The 16,591-nt window shown below is 30.9% G+C and overlaps 1 protein-coding gene across 9 annotated transcripts in view; it reads right to left on the reverse strand.

Annotated features, from left to right (window-relative positions):
- LOC119839709 (small conductance calcium-activated potassium channel protein) overlaps nt 1-15,716 on the reverse strand; it is a 172,354-nt gene extending 156,638 nt beyond the window's left edge. For all 9 annotated transcript variants that reach the window (XM_038366141.1, XM_038366142.1, XM_038366140.1 and 6 more), the window contains exon 1: nt 15,172-15,716. The gene's annotated coding sequence lies outside the window, so the exon portion shown is untranslated. The remainder of the gene's footprint in view (nt 1-15,171) is intronic.
- Between the last annotated feature and the right edge of the window lie 875 nt (nt 15,717-16,591).

Consider the following 16,591-nt stretch of genomic DNA (forward strand, 5'->3'; position numbering starts at 1 on the left):
GTAAAACAGAGCCCTTATGTGGTCAGTCGACGTATGTAATGAGAAATGACTAATAGGATTAGCCCGGGTGCGCTTTAGTTGAGTGGACTTCGTTGTTAATGTTAATTTAACATATTGCCCGCTTACCTTGAACCTATTACTATGGTAATAATTATTATTTATATCGCATAGTAATGATAGATATAAATAGAATTACAATTATAGTAAGTTAAAAAAGCCTTTTATATTATCATCTTTACAAGCATTACATTTCACTTTACGAGGCTTAACAGACTTAGTAAGATATATGTATGTTTGACATATCATAAACCTACCATATCTATTTTTTTAATGTATGTTTCAGAAAATGATATAAAATGAAAAAGGAAATAATTATATTAAAAAAACTACTTTGTATAAATTTCATGCGTATGTTCATCTTTCTCATTCATTATAGAAATTCCTCAAAAAAATATGGTATAGGCTTCTAAATAATGTTTGAATGACTCAAACAGTGAAGCTTGTTATAATAATTTATACTTTTAGCGCTTTATGTTAAACAAGCAAATTGCTTTAGCGATAAGATCGAGCCGATATTAAACGTTCTTATCAGTGTGCAACTTAAAACCCGATTAATAATATATCAAACATAATACAGGCCTAGAATCAACCGTTATTGTTATTTAATTGGTTTCAAGGATCTTCAGAAACGGGTCAAATTCATTGAGAATACCAACATTTTTAGGCATAGTGACCTTACAACTTGTGTTATTTTATGAATGTAAATGTGAAGGCCAAATAAACGTTATTTATTCTGACATTTGGACTATATGATGACTATTAAACCATAAATGTTAATAATGTGGGGTAAAAGAACGTTTTGTCGTTATTTTAATATAGGGTATAATATAATGGATGACATTATGAAAAACAAATTATGTATAACTCTATATACAATTAAGAATATGTAGTGTTTTACTAAAACACTAGTACAATGCGTTTTACTCTACTATTTGTTTAAAAAGAAACATTCCTAAGTCTGGCGCCATACTAAAAATATCGAATATAAAAGTTACATATAATACAAACAATATAATTATGCCACAGTAGTCCCCACATCAGACATGGCCACCACCACTTTAAAAGACCTACTAATAATAATTCAATAGCCTACAAGCGCCACTAAAATCCATGCATATAAAATGAAAATACTTGCATGACTTGGCATGTATCGGTTCATGAATGAATCCAAGTATATCGGGAATATTAAATACTTAAGGTAAACGAAAAACAGCGCAGGCAAACGATGTAATATGAAAATTGAATCGGATGTAGTCCATTTGCAGTGATCGTGTTGCTTGTTGTTGCTAGGTTTTAAATTTTCTTTCAAAACCTTGATAAATACGAGGAATTTAGAAAATCGCTATTCTATTAAAATATGGGTAAAGATTACAATTGTATGAAAATCCATAAGTATTTTTGATATGAATTTAAGGTTTATACGTTTATCAGTTTCTTGAATGCAAGGCCATTTAGAACATCTAACCATGTGCATGTAACACTGTGTATTAATTGTATGTTAAAGGAAAAGACATGCATTTTTATCTGATTTATTATTTATTACAGATACATAAATCATAAAGTATGTCTAGACGAACACAAACAAACCACTTTTTAATAGAACAACAAAAAATGTGTGGTGTTATTTTATGAACTAATGTTGTTCATAAAATAACACCACACATTCCCCTATGTGTACACTTTGTTAAAATTGAGTTTAAGTCCAAAGAATAAAATCTTAAACTTAGTGTTTCAAAAGTAGTATCCATAAGTTTAGGTAACAAAGGATCAGACAGTCCCAGGAGGACACCACAAAAAGACGTTAGCGAAATCGAAATTGGATAGAAACTTAGTTTCCTACATATCTAATAATTTTCTTACAATGTATTAACTTAATTTTTAATTTTTTAGCATTGAAATGCTTTATAAACGAGAAATTTTGAAAGAATAGAAAAAATTTGATCACGAGGCAGGATTCGAACCTGCGTTTCTTGCCTAACCGTAGCAACGCCTAGCCTCTCGGCCACCCGTGATCCTGCCACAGTAATCGAATTTCTTCTACTCTTTCGGTTTCATGTGCCTAAATGTATAAACTTTAAAAAATATTTTATATAAGATTTTATTTACACATATAGGCTATGTGTGACAACCAAATCCTATCGGATTAGCACAGCCACATTTTCGTGCTCTTTCAAGCAAATATGATTAAATGGAACGTGTTTAGCCTCAAAAACTTATGAGATTATAAACGAAGTAGGACACGAAATCAAATCCAATATAAAATTAAATAAAACCTTTGGTATTGCTCGAGGAGTGTTAAGTGTAAATTTAAATTCTTGAACTCAATTACAACAGAAACAGTTCTTATAAACAATAAAAACTATTAATATTTCCGTCAGCATACAACACAATATTTAGTGGTAAAAAAATTGAAAGGACTGTGAATTTAAAAGCCATACGAGATGCAGCGGGTCAGCGAAAAAGTAAGCTAATTACAATCTGTTTCTGAACCAAATATGATTCAGATTCCATCTACTATTTTTACTATTGTTTCATTTCATTAGTTACTATCTCTTCATACATATATCGTCGCAAACTTTCACATCTATACTAATATTATAAAGCTGAAGAGTTTTCATGTTTGTTTGTTTGAACACACTAATCTCAGGAACTACAGGTTCGATTTGAAATATTCTTTCAGTGTTAGATAGAACATTTATTGAGAAAGGCTACATATGTACTACGGGCCACGTATTTTCATTGTGGTAGTCGAGCACGCTTCGGCACGAATTGGGCCAGCTCGCACCGGGGAAGTACCACACCCCCACAGAAAACCGGCGTGAAATAGTGGCATGCCACTGTCTTTCGTACGGTGATTGGGGGAGCCGGAGGCCCGTTTCCTTTTCCTCACCCATCCCAGTCCATTCCTTCTTTCCAGTCTTTAATCCTTTCCTTTTTCCCTTACCCCATAAAAGTGAGCAGCACATTCGTAGAGGCACTACCTTTGCGAATGTTCATGGGAGGTGGTGATCCCTTACCATCAGAGTCTTTTTTAAATACAATGACAAAATATTACTGATCACGTATCTATAAATACAAGTACCTACGTCGCTTGCTATAACAATGTCCAACGAGTATATACTATGGTCCACTAAACAATAGCCGACTCCATATATGCTTACTATAGAACGTCGTTGACTAGGCCAGACATTGCTAATACGAATATATGGGGCTATACTTGTGACAAAAAACACATAAATATTGAAATAATGACAAAAATTTAAAAACGTTTAGGTAAGCTGCCAACATTTTATTTATTAATATACAAATAACATTAGGCAAGTTGTGTACATTCACTAATTATATCGTTAATTCAAATTTGCTTTAATGAATGCAGCAACCGAAAACATGAGGCGTCAACCATAGTGAAATTATGTTGTAATTTGCTAGCAGTCAGCCCACTACTAATTAATTTTGGCGGGAAATTAGAATTTCTGCGCAGTTAATCATAATTCTAAATTGTGATATTTTGACTGTGAAAGCTTGAAATATGTTATCCCTGGTGTATCATATATTTGTTTACAGATATATATATATATATATATATATATATATATATATATATATATATATATATATATATATATATATATATATATATATATATATATATATATATATCTCTCTCTCATACATGCGTTTAGGACTGATATTATTTTATAAGTCTTTAATTTCTAAATGTATAATACTCGCGTAAAATCAAACACAAGAAAATACTAAATTCTATGTTTATAAAATTTGTAATCGTATAATACATAGTCCATTAAAATGTTACATTTATAGGACTAATTAATATAATTCGAAACTATCACGTACAGAATTACAAACATAAATAGTGTAATATTTTATTTACGAGCTACCTGCAACCTTTACCGTGAAGGTTCGATAGTGTTACATGGTAATATAGAAATGGGTCAAGTTCCCTCCCTAAGGTACTTGACGGGTATATCTAGAAACGTAGCAAATTGGACACACGAGTGACCCAACGATGTGCTTGTAATATTAATTGAAAACATGTTTCTGAACAACGATAATGAAAATAAATATAAATAGTGCTCGTGTATGGTTACTTGATATTGAATTAGAATAGTTGAGGTCAATTTTCATGTTTATGGGGCGTAAATAATAAAAAACTACCATACGTGATAGTATCGCTTTTACAAATCTTATCTTATCTTATCTTACTAGTCTTATCTTATCTTACTAATATTATAAGAGTTTGTAAGGATGTGTGTGTGTTTGTTGCTCTTACACACATAAACTACTGAACCAATTACAATGAAATTTGGTACGTAGACAGCTGGACAACTGAAATAACATATAGGCAACTTTTATCCCGATATTCCTACGGGATACGAACTTGCGCGGGTGAAACCACGGGGCGCAGTTAGTAACTGAATAATTGTTTTTAACAAAAAACTGAACCTTCAAATATTCAAAAAATTGATATAATTTATTATTATACTTAATTTGGGACTACAAAAAAAAAAATCATTTAATCCAGTATAATGTTATGAGATAACAAACACAAAAAGTCCAATTTATAACCTGCTCTTTTTTGAAGTCAGTTGAATATAAGAAAAGACATTTGTTGTATTTAAAATTATACCAATAAGACAGCAATCAGAGAAGAGGGGATTCTGAAAAGCTTGCACAAAATTAACTGTTTAAATGAATCTTGCGTGCATAAAAACAGGTTGAAATAAAATTATGTACACAAGCTGTCTATAACCAGAACATAAATATAACTACTTTTTGTCCCGATAAAATTTGGGCGAGAAAGAAGCTTACGAAATAGATTATTAAGAACGACAGTCAGTGGCAGCTTAATGCATTGTCCATACATTGGAAAAAATACGGATACTCGGAACTTGATAGAAGAAGACAGGGGAAAATTGGGTAGGGATCACCCAAGAAAGCGATGGTATAGAAAGGACAACATAATGCAGTCAAATCAAAATGACAATATTGCTATTCTTTATTCTATATGGTTTCCACTGATATGAATAGGTCCACCAAGCAATTAGTATTGAATTACCAACCAATACCAATTTAGTATCGAAGGTAAACTCAGGTCAAATCTATCGCACTATAATAATAAGAGTGAGGTCACTGCATTTTATAATAAGAACCGAATGTTTTCACTGTAACCGCGCAAATAACTTAAGTCTTGGAAATGATTATGAACAATTTTAAAGGAATTTAGGTAACGTGAACTTTAAATGTTTGTAAGGCAAAAACTATAACAATTCTCGTGTTTCACGATTCCCGTGAAATCGGAATAAATTTGAAAATAATTGGTAAGCGCAATGATGCTGAAAACACGTGAATACGCATCTAAAAGTAGTGTTAAAACATTTAATACGTCAATATTTTAATGTTTCGTTTTATTGCCTTGTAACCTGAGAGGTTATTGTTATACTATAAAACAAATCAAATGTCATTGAAATGAGTCCAAATTAGTATTAATACTGGAGCGTATATCGTAATATCATATAAGTAATTTCATTTCGAGATTCTAGTTGAGTTAGTTAGTATAGAGTTGAATTTACTATTTTAGGACTTTTAAAACTCGGAAATGTATGCCTTCCTATCAAGGAGAATATAATATATGTTAATGAAACATTTTTTTGTTGACATTGTGTATAGGTATAACATATCATATCCCTCATTAGTTATTATGAATTGTAAACATAATTATAAACTGTAAATATAATGGGATCGATTGATATAATTTGAGATCATTTTCATATTTTTATAACATAATATAATCCCTCATTATAAATTTATAAGATACATATTACACACGTTTTTACAAATAGAAGTAGTATATACCGTATAGAGTATAAGAGTGTGTACATTACCTCGACTTAATCTAATCCGGGCATTTGTCAAACGCTAACGTATTTGTTCGTTGGCAAATTAGATAAACACAATCCGTAAATATGCTTACATAGCATTGTTTGTTCTAGCCGTAGAGACAGTCTTCGACTGGAATAAGATAAACTTTGTGGAAATCTGAGATAATCATATGTTTCATAGATATGAAATACATATATTTGTTATTATTCACTTTTATTGTTTGTAACTCCTCACCTCGAATTTAACTCAACTGATGACCGGATTAAAATCCAAAAGATTCGAGATATAACATCACATCTTTCAAATAGAATCAAAACTATTTATGAAAAGATTCTATATTTGTGATTTTATAATATCCACAATCAAAATTTACATAAAATAGAACTTAATAACTACAAGTAACTCGTAAGATAAAAGAACAATTACTATGAGAGCATTGCAATAAAACGGGCAGTAAACATAAAATGCAACCGACTCAATCACTCGCCCCTATCAGATTAACGAAAACCTTTTGTCGTCTAGACGATAGTGTCTTTTTATCAAATGTTACCGACCCGACAAATGCTACAACATTCGAGTACGTTGATGAGTAAATGCACTATTGTAAAAGCTCATTTAGATTTTATTTCTTTATGCACTGTTTTATGACCTCAATGTTAACGATTTGGTTTGTCATATTTCATGTCAGAAGATTAAGGCTCAGGCTGGAAAGATTAAAAGCAATATCATGCACCTGCTTGGTATTCATTTGTTTTCTGTAATATTTGGTTGTAAGTTGCCGTTAAAATTGGCAGTTATTAATTTAAGCCCTAAATTGATTGAAGGAATTGAAATGTTTTATCCGTGTTAGATTACTACTGGGATGATGTTTATCATTCTCAAATGGTTTTACGAAAAAAAATCAGATATAAGTAGCATAAGTATATAATAGAAACTTTAAATATTTCTTAAATAGAGCAGTTATTTATATTTTATTATTGTATTAACCAAGTTTTATCCATAAATACTGCGATCAATATTAATAACCTGTGTCTATGACGACAAGCACTAAACTTATCTATAAATACAAAACATTATTTATTTAAAGATACCTTCACAAGAAGTAGTATATGGTATTGAAATGACACTTATGTTATGTTCCGATCCAAAATAATACCATACAAAATATACATAACATTCATTTTCCTAAAAATCCCACATACAATAGACTTATGAACGCGGAAAGAAACCAGACATACTAGTAATATATTATCTGCGCTCGACGTACTCTCTATTGTATCGCAGTCACTCTCAAATCACTCCTGCTATTTCTAAGAATATATTCACACAACGCAGTAAACTAGTACGATTTACCGGCATATGTACTTTACAATCAAAATAGTATAAAACACAAGTCGATGTATTTCAAGCACAGCAGATTCAGAAATAAAAAGGATATAAATTGCACCTGATGTGGGTGTTTTATTTAGGCAATATGGCGGACTTCACTCTCCGACACTCAAACGGATTCATAATAAATCTTAGTCCATCCTCGGCTTCGCGAATAAACGTCTTACTTTAACAGATGAAGTGTAATCGAACGAGATTTGTGTGTAAATTTATTTACACTTTACACGTTTCGTTTGTCCACAAATAAAAATAAATGATCTTAAAGTTTACATTTATTTAGGTAGTGTAGTTTAATACATAAACCAAGTATTGAATTACAGTTAGTTAACTATCTTTATTGAAGTGGTTGTGATATGCATAATCTTATGCATAGAAGAATAATATTACGAAAATAAATACATATTTGTTAATTAACACTGACGCTGAAATAGACTAGTTTTCCAAATCAAGATTAAGGACGCATTTACTCGTCTTGTTTTAGGTGAGATATCCTTTAATACTAAACGAAATAAAACATTAAGAATAATTGATAACACTTCCGTTTTGCAGTATAAATCTGTATTTTCATTTACAGTTAAATATAGCAGCCGCTTTTTCCAATAGAAACAAAACGAGTTTTCAATTTAATCCCGCGGGTACATGTGACGAAATGTCAGATAGCGAACAAACGTTCAACAAAAACATACGTAGACTTATATAAAGTCTTTGATAGGAAAGCGTATTCGTGTACCACTCTAGGGGGAAAATGTACTACATTAAATTATGATTATTCAAACTTGACGTTGTAATAATTGAAAAGATTGTCACTAGACTATGTTATCATTATGATTTTGCTGAATTCAAAAAATGTTTTGATTAAAAACCTAATAGGCATTGTCAGCAGTTTGCTGTCAACTATAATTCCCAGTTGCATTCAGTCGTAAATACATTTATAGCAAATAACGTGCGAACAGTTGTTTATTGATATCAGGTAGATATATTTGTGTGGATATACGTACAATATCATATAACTATCATGAAAATGTTTCTCCAATAGTTTAACTATTTGATGGTTTAATTTTGTTAAAGTTTTTTTATGTATCCGCCGCCCATGAACATTTGGAGAGGCGTAAGGTGGTTTGCCTTGATTGTTTGAAACTTGATTCGTTCCCATCAATACATTTCAATAGAAACATAATATAAGGGATAATTATTTCAGCCTCTTTCTAACATCGAATATAGTCTGTAGTTTAGTATACAATTTTTTATAATAAGTTAAAAATAATTTATGTTTTACGTATATTATGTATTTTGGATTTACTCGATCTTCGGTTGTAGATAATTAATATAATAGACGAAAAATCTTGCCTATCTAGGTATGTCCTCGTTGTATATTGAAGTATTGTCAGATTCAAAAAAGATTCAAAAGGAAAATGTTCCTGTGTAAAGGACAGTATTTGTGAAAAATTTTACTTCTATCAATGACAATATACCGTAATCGGTGCCCAAAATTAACGATTTTTTTTTTTCATTTTTGTTTTTTGTGTTTTTTACCAATTATAATCGTGAAGAATAAATCGCGTGTAATATTATTTGTCGTACCTGTTTGAAATTTTAGTTTGTATTACCAGTTCAAAAATTAAAACATAGTAGTAAAACAAAAAACAAAATCATTACATAAATAATTGTTTGGCAATAATATTGTTTTATTTATGAAAAACTTAAAACAAAACCGTATGAGTACCGATTTTACAATTTATACCTCAATAAATTGACGAGATCTGCAAATACACTCGATATCGAGTAAAATTATTCAAATAAAAATATTTTTGTTGAAATACAAGCGTCCAATTTGAGAGGATCACAGCTTGCTGCGAGTTAAAATTAATTAATCCAATATTCGCCAAAAAATCACGATTCTTCATTCGATATATCAACGAAATTTAATCACTATTTCATTTAATTGCATTATCAATTTGGAAATTCGTATAGTCCAAATAGACAATATGCCCTGTACAAATTAGACAACTTAAAAAAACAGATTAAATGAAATTGTTAAGTTTTTATTTAGATTAGTTCACAATTTTGTATCGTGACCATATTCAGTAGGTGCATTTAAATATATTGAGACCATCATATCAATAATCTACTAATCTTAACTACAATACCCGTCTCTAATACGTATTCTCCATTCATTAGAGTACGATTATCCATCTTACTTGTATGACAACAGCGTAAGCGTTCTATACAGCTATTGTCTATTGCTGCAACTCACACTGCATCCATACAAGCATCTAAACTAATATAGCAGTTACAATATTTTGTTTTTCTTGTAAAGCAAATTCACGCTTACAAATTAAATTACCATTTTAATGTTACAATAGGTAACAATAACACAAATATAGAAGAAATTGTATTTATTACTCTAAGTCTAAATACAATACATTTTGGGTTAATAATGAGAATAATATAAGGTATATTTGAGAAAACGAAACTATTTAATTACTTTTAATTTTGCCGTTGAGTTCCATTCAAGTCGTCGTATTAAAAATAAAAATAATTCGACCTTCAGGAAGCAGCGACGATAAAAAAATAGATTATCTGACTCTATTAATAACAGATTCATTCAAATACTTGTCATAGATTTCAACATTTTCACTCTGAATTCCTCATTTAATCTTATACAAAAGCTGTGCGTCTTAATGAATAAAAATAATAAATATACCGTTGAATAGGTTGAGATAGTGTTACAATATAAATTACAATGAACTAGCAGCATTGCAACAATGAATGGCTTTGCAGAAATGTTAGTCAGACACTAGAGATCTCTGATCAGAATGTAGTACAGAAATGTTGATCGAATTTATATCTATTGGAATTAAATAATTCTAATTTACTTAAATATCTATGTGGGGAGGGAAGTACCATTCTAAATCCTCTCTAATGATAACAACTTCCTATGAAACACATAAAGCTATAGAGCAACTAACCAAAAAAAAAACATTAAAACAGTTAAATTCAGAACGTCCTTCGTTTTTGGAAAAATCGATTTAAAAAGCCTTATAATCGGACTTCAATTATTATCTATTTCTTTTGAATTAGGACAACTTCATTTTGGAAATGTTTTATAAAAATAAGAAGACTAAGGTAAGATAAAACAATCGTAAGTTACACGTGTTTTATCATTGGAATGAGCTAAGAAAAATACTCTATTTCGTCAACCATCATGTTCTAGAAACATGGTTACAAAAATAGACCAAAACAGAACCGAGTACGAATGGCTATTCTGTATGATATATGCATTCAGAAAATATATTTTGAATTTGATGAAAAATCGGAACGCCATATAATTAATATCGAGTATTATACAGAGTAACTTCATAGAATCGCAGCTAAATGAATTTCTGAATAATCAATGGATTATTGCTAATTAATATATAGAATTATTCTGCTTTTAGAGTATTTCAATGGATACGCTTCTATGCGGGTTCAGTTCATAATGTTCACTAAATTAACCACTATTAACTGCCCCTGTATTTTCTAAGAAAGAAAAGAAGGGCAAAAAAATTAAATGCATTTTTTCTGAAAACTCTTCAATTATTTTTGCCTCAGTAATTTCCTTCAATTCGGTCTCCGTTCGCCGCTGCAATATCTACGCTAAAAGATATAAAATCAAACCCTTCAAGACCAGTAATTAATATCAGAAGCCAAAGATGAAAGGGATGAAACCGTCAGTCAAACGGTATACCGTTGACGTAATATTTTCCCCGTAATTTACAATGAGTTTCAGCGGAACATAATCACGAAGCATCCCAATAAGCCGAGGAAATATAATTGCCTTCGTTATTCGTTCGCACCTCCCCTCATTCCTATTTTACGCCCTAGTTAGTCCACACCTTTAGTATCTCTGTATTATACCAGGACTAGCTCGTAATTATATCATAACGATGCCATTATAGAATTGACGTTTTAATGTTTCAATGAAACTGCATTCAAAATCTATTGACGTCAGAGGGATTTAATAGAAAATTTGAATTAGTAGAGTACTAAATAATTATACGTTTTTAATTCGTTTTAAATATTTCATACTTCAAATAGCATATACAAAGACACGGGCAGAGGCAGTTAAATACATAAATGAGGAAGTGATCAATCGATGCATAAAATAATCTTATATATAAAATTCTCGTGTCACAACGTTAGTCTCTATACTCCTCCGAAACGGCTTGACCGATTCCTCTGAAATTTGGTAAGCATATTGGGTAGGTCTGAGAATCGGCTAACATCTATTTTTCATACCACTAAACGATAAGAGTAAGGCAGAACAGCGTTTGCCGGGTGCAGCTAGTTATGGTATAAAAAGAAAGAAAGAACCATTTATTCCAACAAATGTAAATAATAACATAACATGAAGAAATTATACATATTAAATAAATAATATAAATTATGAAAAAAAAATTATGTGTTTTGCGTGCGCCAGAAATGGATGCCACTCAATATATTTAAGGAATAATACCTCCTCAGGAACTGATGTTCACTGAATAGTGAATTTATAAACTGAAAACAAACTAGGTAAATGTGTTAACTTTCATTATACCTATTAATATTCATATTCTATGAGGTTCGTAACTAATTTAAAACAGCTCTTATATTACGAGGTAGAACTTAATTTCGAGTTAAAAAGAAAGACAGGTTTTTATTTTATTTTGTAATATTAGAATTAAATATAAATACAAAGCGAATTATTATATTTCATACTGTTATAAAAACTTGTAATTACTAGCTTGTTGTTCTCAGATCTATTGTATTAAACTATACACTTATAAAAAATTACAACTTTCATTTCAACACGTTTAATAACATAAGGAGACATTTATGTACATACGCATAAGAGGCAGTTTTAAATTAACACTAACTCATAAACTAGGTCGACCTTAGGCGTTTAATTTATTCCAATTTCACATTTATAACCAGCCATATACTCAGCTACGCAAACATTTAACGCTTTTTTATGCAAGCAATCGTTTTTAGTATAACACATTTATAAAACACTAGCTGTTGCCCGCAGCTTCGCCCGCACGGTCCTAATACATGTTCGTGGTACAAACTTTATTTTTCTTCTGGGGGTAGAATTTATCAAAATTCTTTCTTAGCGGATGCCTACGCCATTATATCTATCTGCATGCCAAAGTTCAGCCCGATCCGTCCAGTGGTTTCGGCTTTGCGTTGATAGATCACTGTCAGTTCGTGAGTCAGTCCCCTTTGAATTTTATATATATAGACTAGTGACCTGCTCCAACTCTGCATGAGTATACATATAAAATATTTAAACACTTCTCTTGAATCACTCTATATATTCAAAAAACCTTCATCAAGATCCGTTATGCAGTTTTTTTTTATCTTATTGCGGGCAACTGAGCTGGTGGTTCGCCTGATGGTAAGCGATCACCGTCCATGAACTTTCGTAGAGTGTCTGCAAATGCGTTGTACGCTTTAAGGGGTAAGGGATAAGAAAGAGATAATCGACTGGAAAAAAGGAATGGACTGGGAAGGGTGAGGAAACCGGCCTCCGGCTCCCCAAGAAGTTTAGTTACTGCTAGTTTACGAATTTTAGTTTTAAGTTTCTAAGTATACATAGGGACCGACAGCAGAAAAGGGATTTTTTTTGTAAATACAATACCGTACTTTGCTATACTACTATTATAATAATTAAAATCCATTCATTTGATTTAAAGTTCCACAATAGAAGTAACACGAGTGCCTTATTTTTTTTTTTATTTTGTGTTGTTTCGTATTTAGAGAAGCTTAATTCTAAAAAAATTGTCAAAATGCAGTCTAAATGTCTGGTAACTCTAAATAACTTATCAGTCACTGTTCGGCATCGATTAGGCGATAACTGTTTTTCAAGAATTGACCTTCGTGCTGGTAATGGGTTGCTAATGAATTGCTTTTTAATTGAAGGGGAGCGGTTATCTCATTATTTGATTCATATATGACACCTCTACTACATTTATTCCCAATAGTCAGAGAAATATTTTCATTAGAAATATACATTTTTTATAAGAATTTTCAATAAACTTTTTATAATACATGTTTCTTTAGAATACAAATGAGTACCTGCAAATTTTAAATATTTTCAATGAAAAGCAAGAGATAAAGAGATATTTCGTTTATAATTTGAAACATCGCGATCGAGAAAAATCAAATAATACATTATCGGAAGCGATATCAAAGAACCTCCTTTATTGCGCTTTACCCTTTCTTAGAGTCACCAGGGCGGAAGGAAATCGCTCAAACACATCAAGATCATATAACTTGTGCCTCTATTTCATACGAAGAAATTTGTTTATCATTCCTACGAGAAGCATAATTACATATAACTGACGTACATTATGCTTAAAACGTGATGAAAGTAGCTAAGAAAACGAATTCGTGAATATTCGTTGGCAGTTAATGAAGGATACGACACATTTGCAGTTTAGGCTGTTAGGGTGATTACATTAGGGTAATGTGTTTTAGGTGCTCCGTACTTTCAACCTTTTGATTAGCAAATATACGTTTTCGTAGTTTTCGGGAAAATATTAGAAGATATACAAGTTTTGAAAATAGCTTTTCACAAACCTCAGACGTTTCGCGAACCTCAAAAAATATACGTATAAATTTTGATAAAAATAGTTTAATATGTCATATAACGGAGTTTAATTTCTTAAAAATGTTATGAGTAATTCCAAAGTTACAAAGGTCAAATTCCGTATTGTCATGAAATTGAAATTATATTCATCATTCCCCGAACCGATACGAAACCCAAAATATTAATAAAATATAAATATCATACTGTTTAAACATAGCATTTGAAGGCTTGACCAAAATTAGCCGAGGTCGCGTATCCACGTACCGGAAAAGGGGTCGTAATTGTGATCCTTCTAAATAAAACTCAAACAACATTATTATGAATCCGGCAAATCATACGCACGTGACTCTTGAACCCAATTTGATGAATTGAAAGGGGATGTTTCTCATAGAAGTCTGTCGGCGTTGAATAAAGAAGAAAGACGTATTTTTAACATTTCTTCTTCAAATTTAATATGATTAAGATATAAAATATGATATAATGAAATACTAAACTAAGTTGCGTGGGAAAAGATGTAGATGTATGAGAATAATGTTATTTTGAACTGTATACTTGTGTGCTCTTAAAGATAACTTCGTATTACTTATTTATCTAAATGAGTATACTTAATATTATGTACCTATCCACTTCCAAATTACCAAAACAATTTAATGTATTAAAATACTTTTCTGTACTCAATAAACTTTAATATTTCCATTAAACTGTTAATGTTTTCTACCACAACGCTTCATATAACCATGTCATTTAAGTAATAAGTAAATAAATTGCACAGAATTTAACCAATTTAGCAAACTTTAAAATAATATTGTGTTATTTTTCTTTAAGTCATACCGATGTTGATCAGACGAACGTGTTAAACTGCTAACTGGAGGTTATTAATGTATTAACATTTATGTTTTTTATTGTTCTATTGATACAATTTTACTTTACTGAGAGCCCTGCAATTGTAAAGAAAAAGAGCATAATATATGCATCAAGCATAGGAAAAAAAAAGTATTAAAAAACCCACACAAAAATTTTACAATAATAACTATAATGCACTTAGGTGCACTTAACTACCTAAATTCTATTGAAGAAAAGCCTTGTCTACACAACTAAACTTTTAAGGCTTACAAAAAGTCAATAACAAAAGTAATACAAAAATACAAATAGTTAACACAACACACATTGATCAATAAACCAAAGGACCGTCAAATGTACATTAGTCTCACCTGATATGTTACACGATATCGATCAGAAACCGATGATTATAAGTTTTGAAGTGTCTTGACCTACATAAGAAACACCAACTATGTTCACACTACACTGCAATATACACTTTTCCGAAAAATATATACAGTTTTCCAAAGTTTGGTCCACACATTCAATTCAAGAAAATTTAATAAATAAAGTTAGAAATAGGATATGAATTGTATCGATATTGTACGTTTTATAAGTCACTTTTTTGGACCAATGGGTTGTAAGGGTTTGCTATAAAGGTTAAGTAATTTGTCCTAAAACACAAAAGGCTTAAGAGGGCGAACAAAAGTTTGAAGGTACCTCGAATCCATCACATCCAACACATCCACTTACGATCGGCCGCTGCTTTTAAATAAATTGCTTCAGCGATATAATTTATAAAGTAATAAGACAGCACTTTTTTAAGCATAGATATGTGTAGCTTTATTTTTTGAAGCAAAATCGCTCGGAGAGATAACGAGCGACTTTCGAATACTGTGCGAAATTTAATACAGACGGCGTACATACATCCGCTCGCCGTGCCGCACGAACGCGGACTGAATAACTGAAAGCTTTCTCTACGTTCTGAAATTCGCGCTCACGAAACGAAAAGCTTTTCGTGATTTTTCTCGTACGTGTGAAAGAGATGGCTATATTTTCAACACTTCGTCGGTAAACACGAAAAGGAAATGCAAAGGTACAATACGGATGAAAATAAACATGCAATGGTTCGACTTTGGTATGTTACGTTATGCAAATCTTATTTCAAACATAATTATGCGGTTTAGTGACCTATCATATTGTAGGATATAATATTCTAGTGGAATGTGGGCTCGGTTCACGTGACCATTATAGACTTGGAGTAATCCTCTTACCGCTATTAGTATCCATCAGTTATTACATATGCGATAAATTTTATAGTGGTTTTTACTATCCACTTGTACGTTAGTTATTAATTTTTTAATGAAAAGAACGGTTAAAATTGTTTTCAAAGTATTTTTATGCACATTATCCATCCAACACAAATGGGGAAGCTTCATATTATGTAATTTTAACATTGGAAATTTTGTTTGATTTGTTCTTCTTTGTAAATTATAACAAATATGTTGATACCGACACAAGTATGTAATTTCATATTATTTTTAATATCACACCCACAACAGTGTTTTTAATGAATATAATTATGATCAGTCTAATACTGATTAATGACGTGATGAATTCATGGTCTCTATATTTTAAATGCATCCATTCATTAAATATCAATACAGACATATAACGAAATGTTCAGTGTACTTTAGTTAGAACATAAATCACCAAAATAAATCACAATACAATAAGAGTAATTTTAACCTACCGAATGTTAAAAATTACTCGCGTCGCATTAAACTATAAAAACTTGTCTCAATCGGTCTT

Source organism: Zerene cesonia, chromosome 4 (genome assembly GCF_012273895.1).
Source record: "Zerene cesonia ecotype Mississippi chromosome 4, Zerene_cesonia_1.1, whole genome shotgun sequence".
In the NCBI taxonomy this organism is placed as follows: domain Eukaryota; kingdom Metazoa; phylum Arthropoda; class Insecta; order Lepidoptera; family Pieridae; genus Zerene; species Zerene cesonia.